This window comes from Hippichthys cyanospilos, chromosome 12 (genome assembly GCF_059441005.1).
Source record: "Hippichthys cyanospilos isolate Australia breed blue-spotted pipefish chromosome 12, RoL_Hcya_1.0, whole genome shotgun sequence".
NCBI classification, from domain to species: domain Eukaryota; kingdom Metazoa; phylum Chordata; class Actinopteri; order Syngnathiformes; family Syngnathidae; genus Hippichthys; species Hippichthys cyanospilos.
Window position 1 is genome coordinate 1,774,871 of NC_142380.1, and position 12,486 is coordinate 1,787,356.

A 12,486-nucleotide genomic window follows, 5' to 3' on the forward strand; every position below is an offset into this window, starting at 1 on the left:
TTGGTGTCCGTACGTTTATGACCGGTCCCCTTTTGACCCGAGGACGTATAGAGTCAGGGAGGTAATTGCCTCCAGCATTCCTTTTTCCCATCAGTAAGATGCTCCTCTCCTCTTTCCAGTATCCACTCAACCTTTAAAAGTAACTGGTCTGAAAAAAATAACATATTTCGGTGTGAGACAGCTGACAACGTCTCAGAGACACACGTTCAACATTCAAAAAAGTTTCTTTGCCACTTGTGCGCATATGAAGCTGCCAGACTAATGGCATGCTAATTCATGATCAGATATACGGTGTACATGCTTGTCGGTATTCAAATTCAGCAGGTGTTACTGCCTGTTGGAGGATGCGCGTGCGTGTGTGAACGCTCGGTCAGCAGTACAAAGCGTTAGTGTTTGCTTTTGTTGCCTTCCACGCCGTTCCCACTTTGAGAAGCCTCGAAGCCTGTCACAGCATGTCATTTGGCAGCTATCCCTTCCCACCCCCATCCACCCGTGTCAGAAGGCCACACCGCTTGCCCCCTTAACTTCTGGGTCTGACCCGTGTGTGACACATTTCACTACCGCCGCACTCCGTAACGTACGACAGCACCGCCGCTCCAGATACGTCAGGCGGAGACAGGGAGGCGCGGCACGATGATCTCTGGAGATATGTTGCCCCAGACTAACAGTATTTAAAACAGCCGGAATATTATTCGTGTGCCTTGCATTCGCTTGCGTGCCCCATTTGTGCACGCCGCGGTTGGGGTTAGCAACAGATCACTTTTAGGATAAAACCTTTAGGCGCTTCACCACAGATCTAGGCAGTCCTGATGGGATCAGTGTGTGCTAATCGTAAGATTAACGCAAGAGGCCCGCCCGCTGCCTGCTGGCTGGTGTGACTCATCTTGATACCCACAACTGCAATATGCTAATGAACCTTGGAAACTCAGAGTTTAAGGATAGCAAATGAACAAAAGCATGGATAATTTGTTTTTCGTCCTTTTTTTACTCTCCGTCTCCGTGAAATATTTTTTCATACAAGTACCCCCAGCTCTTCACGAACTAATTTTGGGTCGACAAAAAAAAAAAAAAAAAGACTGAAAACAGATTTCCGTGCCATTCCTGTCCCTTTATGATGTATTACATTTTGAAACCATATTTGTAGTGTTATATTTAGGCAAATTGTATTCACTTACTCTAGAAACTGAATGAAGTACGATCATCTGTTTTATTGGTAATGACAGTGTTGGTAATGACATTGCGCACTCGTATAAAACAATATAAAGGCATACAATGTTTTGTAAAGGAGTCACGATGACACGATTTAGCAAGTTGCTGTATGTTCCAATTAATTTGCTCCCAATTTGAAAATGTACTGCTGATACTTGCAGAGACAATGTTAAAATCTCACATATATCCTGAAATGCCTTCACGTACCCTCAGGAGTACTCATACACCATTTGAAAACCACCAATCTACATTATTAGCCCAAAAGCAGATCAGCGCTAGCTAAAACGTAATGTATGGTCATTTGAAAATGAGCTGTTTTCACTAGATGTACTCAATTCTGTGGAATTCGATTTTGTTTGTTAATGCTGTCGGGAAATTATGAACATTAATCCCTACATTAATCCCTTACCACGTGTTAAATGCTGCCACCAAATTTTGATAGTAATCTCCTGGCTTTTTGGAGTAATGCTCGTTTAGCTTTAGCTCACTAACTGTGTCAAGGAATATTATTGAGCACCGGTTTCCATATTTCAGTAGCTTTCAATGTAGGGCACATTTTATCTGGATTTGCTTTGTTTGTTGTGCATCATCAAAAGACACAACACTGAGAAACCATATCGGGGATTAGTGTAGTTCACCAGTGTTTGTATATGTGTCATGGGCTCGCAGTGTAGCCCAGGGTGAATTGCACATCTTAACAATCTGCCGTACTGTAGTGTGCCGCTATTCACGGCCATTGAAGGCATGCATAATGGTCTTGGCAGAGTGTGCGGCATTCACCATGGAGAGACTGTGGGGTTTCCCTGGTTGGTGGCCAGAACCAGCACACAAAGCATGCAGTAGTCCTGCCAGAGGCAACTCAACTGTGGGCAGAGTGTTGGATGGCTATGGTCTGGCCCCCAGGATCTTGTCATTGTGGAAATGTAAGTGGGGACAGTGTCTGAATGGAGCTGAAAACCTTAGATGACCAAAAGTATGAGCTTCAAATAGCCGGCCCTGGGAAACATAGCTTGTTCTTTTAAGGAGGTCATAGAGGAGCCAACAAGTAAGAAAAAAAAAATAAACACAAAACCAATGTTTGGTATAGGGAATGTCAAATTTGAGCATCAGAAAAAAATGATTTACAATTTTTCCAAACATTCCATGTGTCAACATGTCTGACTTTTGGTTAAATCAAGCCGCTTCTGTCCTCTGTTAATTTAGCATGCAGTGGTCATAGCAGCCGCTCATATTTTGTCACTCCTTTCTGCCACAGCCTAAACTTACGCAGGGAGGTGACAACTGAGGAACTCATTGCAGACCACCGCGTTACCAGCTTTAGTCAATGTCTGAGTTATGTCGTGGTATGAGGGTCCACAGGTCTTCGACAAGACTTTTTTCCGTTTGAAGTCGTGTACATAACGCCTGACCGTTTAGAGGCGCAAATGTTGAGATGCTGGATGAGTTTGCCGTTTCTGTAATGCCTGCTATACGCTGGTTACAAAGATGACATTTTTATTTTTCTACAAATTGTAGTCGAACGTTTGTCTTAATTTAGAGTAATAGATTAGCATTTAGCAACCACTGCAGTGAAAATTGGTGACATTTCTAGAACTATCACTTCACAAAAATAGGGTTGAAAGCTGAGGTGTCAAACTCATTTCTGTCTTGTTATGACTGTGAAACAACAGAAATGTTTTGTTTGCTTTTCTTTTTATATGCCTAAAAACATAAATATTAAACTGCAATGTTCTTTTATGTGCTCTGATCTAAAGACTTTTTTACCTGTGGGTGGAACTAAAATATACAGACAGTCAAATACCCAATTCAAACTCATGAAATCTGGAGCAATTTGCTCACATATTGTGAATCAGTCTGTGCAGAAGTCTTCTTGAGACTGTTATTTTTTATAAATCTATCGCCGCAAAAACATTGCCTGAGAGCAAATTGATTGGAACATGAAGCAACTAATTGCCGAATTATCTTATAGCGAATAAACGTTGGATACCTTTAAAACATAAATAAAACAGATGATGTCGGCCATTGGTGAACAGTTATTTTACAGGCGCCGCATCATTCCAAAAACTTTGGGAACCGCAGGCCAAATCATCACTAATGTTGCGTTAGTTCATTTCACAACCAGCATCTCTTCAGCCCGCATTAAGTGTCAGTTTGACTGGGAGCGCGAACGGTTCCCTGTCTCTGTACTGTATGCGCCATATGATTGGTGTGTAGTCTGCCTTCTGCCCGGAGTCAACTGTGATAGGCTCTGAATTCCCATGACCCTGAACAGGATAATTGGTCGAAAATTGATGGAACAGACAATTCCCCGAGATGCGCTGAAATAAGAACTCCGATTTTGTGGTCGGCGCATGAAACAATAAAGCATCTTGTTAGTCTTAAGGAAGAGGAGTCATTTGTTTTGCCCCCTCCCCACTGCGCGCGCACACACACACTAACCAGGCTTTCACGCACAAACCAAGAAGCTGAGACCTCTTTTCAAGCTCCTCGGCAGTTGCCTCCTTCATATAAAAGGATACTACTCTCTTGGCTCGGCAGCCATCACATCAACACTATAACTCTATTAGGCACAGCTCCAGGACACACTAAGCAAGCAATAGCCCACAATGGCATCATTGTCAGCGGGGATTGCATCCATTGTTGTTCATGATACAGGATTTATTCCCCTCCTCCCATATTGTGACCTTCACCTCTGACCCGTGCTGCCATCTCACATGCTCCAGGAGTGAGCTTGTAAAGGTTTCTGTCTTGTGTGCCTGAAACGCCCCTCCACAATGACACAAGATTGCTAAGTGGCTTCTCTCCACAGTTCTTGCGTTAGGATGATTCAGGTTGGTGTCAGCAAGGAGAAAATGAGAGGTGTGTGTCAGGAGGTGTGGGGAGAGGGTCGGGGGGGGTTGCCGTTCTACCAAATGCCCCTTATAAAAGGTCAGTTACAAGGCATGAGAGGAGAGGAGCCTCTTAAATGGCTCTTTTCTCCCCCTGGCCAGGGCAGAGAGTCTGTATGGTTATTTATGAGCGTGTGGGAGAGCGCGAGGGTCTGCAATGAAACCCACCCGCCTCTTTGTTGCCAGGACTGGGCTGAGCTAAGGTTCTTGTCATTGGTTCACTTCTGTCATATATACATGTATACACACGCAAGTGCTCACCCACTATTAAGGACCCCTCCCAGAGCCGCAAGGACAGAAGAGAGGACTCTGTTGCGAGGCAGATTTGGAGAGTGAGGTGCGCTTGACACAAAAGCTGTCAGCACTTTGATACGTGCCACTCCTGCAATAACGTTGGGAAATTTGCACAGAGTACAATTCCGTCTATTATCCAACTCTCTAGCTTGGATCATAAAATCATTTCTGTCACCGCATGAAAATGGTTCTCAAATAGGGGTGCGCGTACACTGGGGCGTACAAGAGGGCACTTCAGGGGGTACGTGACATTTTAACAGAGTTCATGCAGGTGTCATTGTCATACTTTCTTCGCCGTGACAGAAACTGCGCAGTTTTCTTTTCAAATCGGAAGCAAACAAATTGGAACATGAAGGAAGTCGTTGCAAAAATGTGGGACAGTCTCCTTTGAAAAATGTCACATCCCTTTAGCGTGTTAAGTTTTATACAGATACGCTGTGCCATTAGTGATGCAATTATACGGTGTGCGATCCAGAAATAATAAACATACGTCTTACGCGATCTATCTTCTGGAATTGCTGAATAAAATACGCTGAGAGATACCCCCCAAAAAGTCCTGTTTTTCTCCTTTATTGATGTTCCTGATCATTTCCGTCCTACGTTTTTGAAGCGATACATTATTGATCATCGCATTCGACAAAAGGCGATATTTGTAAAAATGCCACATTTCGGCACGGGTAACCGGCCCGGCTCACGATCGTCTATTCTTAATTCCTAATCATAAACACAACCAGGGACGGGTAAACCTTTCAGCACTTTCCTTGAAATGTGGACGTATCCGTTCATGCCACCGCTGCATTCTGCCACTGTCACACACAGCGCTTTTTCCCTTCTCTTGACAAAAGTTAAATTAAGCTTGAATTTCTCGCCGGAGTTAAACGGTCATGATGTCATGGTTTGAGGACAGAATGACTCGTTTTGTCTGTTGACTGAGAAGGCCTATTCTTGCATGTTTGGGTGGGAGCATGCATATAATTGCAGTGCGGGATTGCGTGAGGGGATTGGGGGAGGGAATGAGTTAGCACGCAACATGAGTTTTGGCCTACAGTTTCTGGTGCCGGTGCCAAACTTGTCCAGAGGGCTGATGTGCGCGTCGCCGCGCCGGGCTCGTTGCGCGCTTCTCCGAGGCTCGGCCGTTCCAAGATGCGTCTTTCATTCGCACATGCTGAATAGTTTAAGGGAGCCCAAGGCCACTTTGACGCAGCGGACGGATCGAGCTTTTTGTCCGTTTTAACGGATGCTGGGAAGTTGCCAGGCTCTGTGAGTGTGCTGACAAAATTCATCTGAACGTCCATTTCCAGAAAGATTTGTCACATTGTTTGCTTCTCAAGTTAGTTGTTAGGGAGCAACCAAACCGCGGCGCACGTGTTGCTGCCATTTCAGGATTACGCTGATCCAAAAATCTGACAGTAAAAGAAGAGAATGGAAAGCTTTGTCTGCTTTTTCATATCCTCTCAGTGGGAGGTAGAAAGGCAAGACCTCCATCCAGACCAGGGTGGTGTTGGTGTTTGGGGGGGGCTGTTTGAGCAGGGGGGTCTCTCAACTGCCAACCAGATGGGCTACCAAGCCATGTGCATTTAGGGAGATCATATGGGATAACCCCACAAAGACAGATTGACATTTTGCTGACAAAACAAACCACCGCTGTCCTGCACGCAAGTCATGCCCTTCCTCTCATGCGCGGCCATACAAATACTTTAAGTGGTATTTGCTTACTTAGGTCTTAAGGAAGTTATTTCAACATGTGTTAAGCACTCACTATGGAGCCATAACAATAAAGAGGATAGCACAAAGACTCTTGCATGAAGGAGACATCCTTGGACCACAACCAAAGCAACTCGTCTCATCCTTAGCTTCGCTTAGCTTTAGCTTAGCTTTTACCTGGGAGCCTAAAAGTCATTTTGGGATGTACTGTAAAATCCCTCGTATAATTTACACCCATGGATAATACGCCCCTCAAAATCAACCCGAAAAGCACTTTTCTCTCTTCTTACTTTATGTTTATTATAGTCGTCTGATTTGCTGGTATCCTTGAGCTCTGCTAGCTGCTAATGCTGTCGGTGCCGCTAACGCCAGAGCGGGGGCTCAACATTATGTTTAACATCTACAGTAGGTACCCTTGAATATCTGTAAAACGCTTTTGACTTTTGATTTTTATGAATCCTTGCTAAATATGGTTGTGTTTCATTTTATTCATGGGATTTTACGGTATGTTCCAGAAGGTTCAAGAACCATTATCTGTTTGATTTCACTTTGTCCTTGCGTTGTCAGGGACTTCTGACAAGATTGTGCATCAGCAGCCACCACGACCAGCGAACAACCTTGCCACATTTGTCATTTTTCTGTTACTGTGAATTTACAACTACAATTCTTTTGTCCCTGTTTAGTCGTTGGGTTTGGCCAAAAAATACCTTGGAAACTGCCGCAATAATGAGCAGTTCCACGGATATGAATGGTGGGATGAACTAAAAGAAAAAAGTTTTCTCATCTTCCGTTTTGCTGATACTTTGTTTGAACCTGCTCTTTCCCCCCCAGCCACTATATTTTTTACATTGTTTGTATGCACATTTTATACCAGAATGTGTTGATCCAAAATGCTAAGTTATCATTTGTTTTCATTCTTTTAACTCTAATTTCGGACTGGCTTTTCATCTTTCGCTCATTACTAATATAGATAAAAACCGTACCATAAAACATGTAGACACGATCATCAGCAAACCTGAAGGATCTCACCTCACTCGACCTGAGTTACAGCAAAGACAAATTTACATTGCTCTAATGTTAGACTTTCCTCAATATTGGTTTTTGAAATTGCAAAAACAACGCTGCAAGGCCACAACACTTATGAATTGTCATTCATCTCATAAAATCATTCCCATGCTCTTCGTATGTTACCTATGTTATCTGCTATCCGTCAAAGTAATTTAATGTAGGAATTACTTTCTATAATATATGTTGTACATCTACCGTAGCCTACCTATTCGAAACCACAGAGAGCCCGGCACCATGTGCTGGTCACACGAAGCTGACTTTATGTGGCCAAGCACGGCACAGATGGTGTCAGTGTGACCCAACTATCAAAACAAGTGAAGGTAATGATGTCAATTAAATGAATAAGATTGCTTGGCATCTCAAATGTAACCTGCCTCCACGTTCAGCCTGTAAACCCCACGGAGGCAACACAAAGATGAGCTTAGCGGTTTGGTTCAATCATCAAACGAGGATAAAGGATGTCACTTGAAGGTCATAGGCCTCTTAAGCTTCTATTACCACCTACTTTTGATAATTATGACTGTCAGAAAGGGTTAGTTTTTTTGTCAGAGCTGCAAATGTCAAGGTAAACAAACGGGTCACTAACAGGTTTAAGTGGAGCGGCCGAATCGCGTAATAGGTCGTTCTAAGAAATGCATGCCCTGCCAGATAACCAGGCAGACAGGCCGCGAAGCAAATCATGCAATTCCCAACCTCGTGTAGTCCAGGAGGTCGTTCGTGTCACATTGTCGAACCCTTCATGATATTTCAGTTTGCGTTGACCGCAGAGATTGTTGAGTGTTCTATCTCAGTGAGGTTTGGCTTTTGCATTGGGTGATCCATCAGTTTCAAGCGTAGTTTTAGCCTTACATACCCTATTTTGCAGACTACGGGGTCTAGTTTATTGCTCTGTTGATCGGCAAAGCCGGACGTGGTCGGGGTGGGGTCATGCCAGTGGTGTACCTTCTGTCATCTAGTGGAAGAGGTCTTGAACCGAATAGAATTTATAGTCATTATTTAACTGAGATTTCAAATATAAGTTAATAATAAATACTGTTTAAAAACCAGTGAGCATCGTGAACAAGAAAAAAAATCTAAAAATTGCACCTGAGTATATAAGTCACAGGACCGGCCAAACTATGAAAATAAAAACTGCAACTTAATAGTCGGCACCTTGTTTTTTTTTCTTTTCTTCCTTTTCCCCTCCCTCCACAACTTCCTAGCCCACACCGTTACTCTTAGTTTTCCATGGCCTCTCATTCCGGAGAAGTGTGCAAACTAAATAAATGAACGACACCATCCGGAAATAGGCTTGCAGCTGGAAACGGCGGGCTGGACAATCCCTTGATTAGTGCTGTCAGAAGGCTTGTAGAAAGTGCAATGCACCCATTGGTGATTTTGTGCTAAAAAGAGACCGTGTTGGTAGCTAGTCAGAAGGGGTAGGAACGGTTAACTTATCTTTAGCCCGCGAGGTCAAAACGCGATATTAAAGAGGAGCAGATGTCGGCGTCCGAACAGAAGAAGGGATCGCAAGGCGCCGGGTAAATGTTGTCAGGCTTGACCGGGGTCGTGCCGAGGTGTCGTGACGATAAGAGTCGTGCCAGTGGGTTAAAAGCGGGGTCAATTGAACGCCTCTTCCCTGCTGCCAATCACAATCGTACCGCGGTTAAGACTGATGACATGTCACCAGCTTCTGTCACCGGGGAAATGATCCGTCTGTCTTGCTTTTGAGGATTTGACGGACTAAATATGCTCTGGCCGATTGAGAAAATAACCTTGAAAGGCGCTGTGACGGATCTGTAATTGCGCCTATTAAATGGCCGGGCGAATGCCCCGCTCGTTTTTACAAGGAGAGGACAGTCTGCGTGAGTACATCTCACCATTACAGTCAAGTAACATGAGATGGCAAACCGCAACACCGCTAAATCAGTAAAATGGGAGCTCGCAGTCACTGTAATTTGGGAGGGAGCTGGTTAACCACTCTTCATAATGGATGGTGTTTCTGTTCAGCCCAAGGCGTCGGAGCTGAGGTCATATGCAAACCAGGCAGATCATGAGTCTCCACTTTTAATGCAGTGCAAATTATTTTCTTTGATCAGGTCTGTGCAAGAGGTTTCAATTTTTGGAATGTGCATTTCAAATGAATGGGACAAGGGCATCTCATTATGTGTGTGTTTTTTTTTTTTTTTTTTTTTAAAGCTCAAACACTCTATACCTGACCAAAATAAAAGTACCTGGATTTTCGCCATTACATTTTTTAAGCAAATGTCTGTTTTCCCTCAGGGTGTCTTATTGTCACCTCAAAAAACCTTTCTACATTTTACATTCAAATTACTTGGCGGATGCTGCTTTTAAATGTGAAGTCAACCACCAAAATTGTATTTTACAATTATATGTTCTATGCAATTCCAATTAGTCTAAACACTGTATTATTTCTAATATTGTGCTAGTGGAACATAATCGGTGGCTCGGTGGAGCAGTGGTTAGCACGTCCCGAGTTCAATTTTCAACTGGCTTCGGCCTTCCTGTGTGGAGTTTGCATGTTCTCCCCGAGCCCGTGTGGGTTCTCTCCGAGCACTCCGGCTTCCTCCCACAATCCAAAAAACATTGCGGGTGTATTGGACATACTATATCGTCCTTAAGCATGATTGGTTATGTGAGCCGCTGTTCGTCTCTTTGTGCCCCGCCTACTGCCTGAAGTCAGCTGGGATAGCAACCAGCAAGCCTGCGGTCCTTGTGAAGATAAGCGGCAATGGAAAATGCAATGATGGGATATTAATTATGGCAGGCTATTTTGCTATTGAATGTTAAATAAAAATCACATCACTGTTGCTCAAAGCTCATGTAATGACCAATCATGGCTCACCTTGAAAATGTCACATGACCACACACAGAAAACAGCTAAGAGTGAGGGCCTGTCACCTGGGCCCTAAGCAACTGTCATTTTTGACAGCAAGTGGCAAAATGGCCGCCCCAAGAGATGTTTAAAGTTGATGAATTTTGTTGCTCGATTCATATCAACGCAATGTTCATCATAATGTCATCTTAGGTTCAGTGGCGGCGCATAGAAAATGCTACGGAAAAGAAAATGTTTGGGTTGACGTCCACTTTAACAGCAGACAGGTCAGGGATCCCCAATGTTTTTGAAGATGAGAGCTACTTCTGTGTACTGATTATTGTGAAAGGGTGTCAGTTTGATACACACTTCTGAAATAACAAAATTGCTGAAATTACCTTTAATAGGGTTATTATATTCAGTGTTGTGATTTCCCACAATAATTGGGAAATTCATTTTAATGTGCAACCGTTTTCCAAATAAATCTCTGACAATGTTCCCATTTTCAAATGATTGCATCTGCAACATTCCAAAGAAATCACAACGATCCATTATTGGCAATCTATTTTTAGAAAAGGCCTGCTTTCTATCTTTTGGTCTGCAGGCATCACATTTGTGAGCCCTAACATGTTGTTTGGTTCTTTTGGTAGCTGTTTTATATTGTTATTTAAAGTAATAATATTTAGAAGATGAATTGCAAAGATATTTGTGCAAATTTGAAGTCTAACAAGTATTTGACTTTCAAACTGTAGACGTCACAATAACTGCCGTAATGATAACTAAATGACTGACAGAAGCTCAGCTTGTGTTAGTTGGAATCCTGACGACTGCCTAGGCACCCTTGAGCAAGGCTTCTTTCCAATTCCCCACCCCATCATTCGAACATAAAAAAATACCGTTACATCATAAATATATTTAGTCTTGTGGTTAACCCTTCTGCCTCAGTTCTAAGTTTCATTGTCACAATTTTGACTCTGACCTTCCTTAATAGTTTATTTGCATGTTCTTCCTTCTTGTCTGCTTTCTGCCACATTTCAAAAACGGAATTTTCCATAGGCGTGAAGTTAATTGTGAATGGTGGCTTTTCTATATGCGCCCTGCTATTGGCTGGCAACGAGCTGGCAATTGGCTGACTGGCTCTCAGCCAAAATCATCTTGGATATGGCCTAAGCTTACTCATGACCTTAATAAGGACAAACGCTAAAGTAAATGGATGCAAGGATGGATCTACATATGTTGTCAAACCAACCACCCATAACAAACATTCAATGTAAATATTACTCTGATGAATGCTGTACAAGATGACATCACTTAATTTCCCACATCCAAACAAACGTGGTGAAATTCGATGAACATATGAACACTAAAATCGCAGTGCCTCCTCTTCTGTTTTCATCTGCATCCGTCTTTTCATTGGGTCATCGCAACACAACCTTGTGTCGTCTTTTTGTGGGTGTGAATGTCCCTTTAATGCATTACATCATCTTTTTCAGCTCTGGTTTCTCCTTACCACAGTTCAGCCTTTTCTACCCGGAGACAATTGGTCAAGTCATTGGTGTGTAACACTGCCACCTTCGGATCCACCTGCAAACGCCTTCTGACTGCCTTGTCGCAGATTGGTTCAAAAACAGAATTACTCGAAATATCGAGGAAAGGAATGGATTCGCATGCATTTACACGCCATTCATATTTTGTCAGGTAATTGTCAATCTAATGCGCAAGATGTGAATGACGTTGATTGGGCGTATTTACAGTTTAGTCGGTATTAGTCTGCCATCTAGCGGCAGAACGCAGGAGCTCGGCATCTTACGTCATATGTATTGCATTTATTCAGGAAAACAATATCTGCTACAAAAATGTCTTGAGTCTGCTCTAGCTGTCAAATTGATTGTATAATCTATTGCTTTATATCTCTTCTAGGCATATGTGTGCGCGTGCGTCAACGTTTCTTTTGTGCAGTCATGCGGCTAAGATGACATTCACGGGGGTGTACCTTTAAGAGCGTTCCATGATTACTTAATGCCTCTTTGTTGTCAGCTTCGATTACCCCCCCGTAAAAAAAAAGGCAGTTAAAAAGATTTTAGCACGATTGCATTTCCTACGCCAAATATTTTCAAGCAGAAGGATGGGAGTAAATGTAATATGTTCATGCCGATTTTAAAAGAGCAAACTATATCAGCCAATCATTTATATTGCACAACAACATAGGGATAATATCCAATAATCAATTGTACTGTACAAATACACAAAGGAAAGTGCCTATCACTGGTTAACTGTATCCACATTGCCATTCGGTAGGTGGCAGTGTTGAGTTTTCCTATGATTAAAGATTTGCAATACAATAAATATAGTATTGTAAAATAGTAATCCAATTCTCCTGCCAACATGAAGAGATCGGCTGAGGTCTTGATATCAAGCTACAAACATCTAATACACTTGAATTAAATGCCGTTAATTCACATGATCCACATATTGCGATATGTTCATATGAATGCGCACACTTTATGG

The 12,486-nt window shown here is 42.8% G+C and overlaps 1 protein-coding gene across 1 annotated transcript in view; it reads left to right on the top strand.

Annotated features, from left to right (window-relative positions):
• LOC148414353 (SH3-containing GRB2-like protein 3-interacting protein 1) overlaps window positions 1–12,486 on the top strand; it is a 36,515-nt gene that overhangs the window by 8,468 nt on the left and 15,561 nt on the right. Inside the window, exon 4 of the mRNA XM_088429507.1 lies at window positions 11,472–11,676. The gene's annotated coding sequence lies outside the window, so the exon portion shown is untranslated. The remainder of the gene's footprint in view (window positions 1–11,471; window positions 11,677–12,486) is intronic.